At 40.6% G+C, this 1,651-nt stretch overlaps 1 non-coding gene across 1 annotated transcript; it reads left to right on the forward strand.

The window, feature by feature from the left end:
- On the forward strand, window positions 1–189 carry LOC136978364 (U2 spliceosomal RNA). Its single transcript, XR_010881211.1, has one exon. It is a non-coding gene; the product is annotated as a U2 spliceosomal RNA (small nuclear RNA).
- The last annotated feature ends 1,462 nt before the right edge of the window (window positions 190–1,651 follow it).

Below are 1,651 nucleotides of genomic sequence, written 5' to 3' on the forward strand. Positions count from 1 at the left end.
AATTCTTAGTAATCAATAAACTTTTATTAAACAGTATCTGTTCTTATCAGCTTGATATCTGATAGGGCCCCCATCGGGGGCCTTCAAATATCATCTGATTTTTGAAAATAGGCTGGGAACGGGGGCTTGCTCCCTCCCGGCCACGGGTTGCCCGAGTATTGCACTACATCTCGGGAAAGCCCACCCCTTTTGGGGTAAATAAATAAGAAAAATTAGAAACAGACACAAATTAAGAAGAGAAACAATTATTTCTCAACTTAATTTTTGTCAAGCTGATAAGAACAGAGTTGAAATATTTTTATGAAAAGTATTTTTACACTCCCTGTATTTTATTTGATGTGGCAGAATCGAACAAATAATACTACATGGCGACAAGTAGTCACTGTGCAGCGAATAAGAAGTAAACATTAAACAACGAGGAAGCAGAAAAATTATTTCCCAAAAATTCGAAAAAACCAATTTTTTCGAAAATTTCCATATGCAAAAAATCGAAACTGGAATCGGCTGTTTTCGTACAATACATACACACGCTTGGAACTTTTTCGGAAGGGGGAAACAATTATATACTCGAACTTGCGTCAGTATCACGATTACGCACCGGGACGAATGCCGGGGGCGTTTTCCTCCCTCTGGCTACTGATGGTCGAAAGGATTATTTGGCACCTATCTACACTTTTAAATGCGCTATCCAGTTACTTCCTGAAGCTTTTATCATCTCACTATTATCCTCCTGACGTGATTTTCTGCGCAAAAACTGCTCCGTACGAAATGACGTCACAATTGAGGACATAGGAAATGAAAAAGACGTCTCCACACTTGGCGCGTCGGCACTTTTGATCTGTTTTTTATCGCTTCTCGGCCTTTTGGCAAAGATCAAGGTTTGGTCCTTGTTTGGCAAAAAATTTAATTTTTGTCTTTCTAGTTATTGCCTACTGTGGATTGCTGATTGTGTTTGGACTGTACTGGATTGGATTAATTGGAAGCTCTACTTGGTTTTATATCCCCTATTGATCATCTTAGAAGTCTACAGCCTTTTGGTGAGTTGTGTTTTTTCCGGTTTTACTTTTTGCTGACTCTACTGCTAACACTCCGGCGGAAGCCGAGGCCGTCAGATGGGAGAGCCGTCCCCGTCGACGAGCTGGGCAGCGATCGTCCAAGGATCCCTAGCTGAGAGGGATGATGTTCCCTTCAGCCACGATGGGCCCTCTTCGCCTTTGGAAGACTTTGGTGGAGCAGCTATGCTACTGGGTGCTTCGATGGACGACCTGCAGACGAAGGAAAATCCACTGGAATTGGAAGAAGAGGATTTTGAAAGAAATAAAAAATATTTTACAATAAGATCAGTTAGATTAACAACTCAAGAAAGATTAGACACCAATGAACTGATTACGGCGGTAGAAGAGAAAATAAGAAGACCAGGATGTGTGCGCCAGGTGTGTTTTAGGCCAAAAGGTATCGTGGAGCTTGGACTATCAACTGTTGAAGAAAAAGAATGTTTAGTGGGACAGGACATAAAGGTCAGAGATAAAATTTATACTATAGAAAGTATAGTAACGGAATTACTTGTGGTTACTCTTCGGTTTGCTCCCTACGAGGCGGATGAGTCTGTAATTAGAAAAATAATGTTAAAATACGGAAAAATTATTAAAAT

This window comes from Centruroides vittatus, unplaced genomic scaffold (assembly GCF_030686945.1).
Source record: "Centruroides vittatus isolate TY-2023 unplaced genomic scaffold, ASM3068694v2 contig_517, whole genome shotgun sequence".
NCBI lineage: Eukaryota > Metazoa > Arthropoda > Arachnida > Scorpiones > Buthidae > Centruroides > Centruroides vittatus.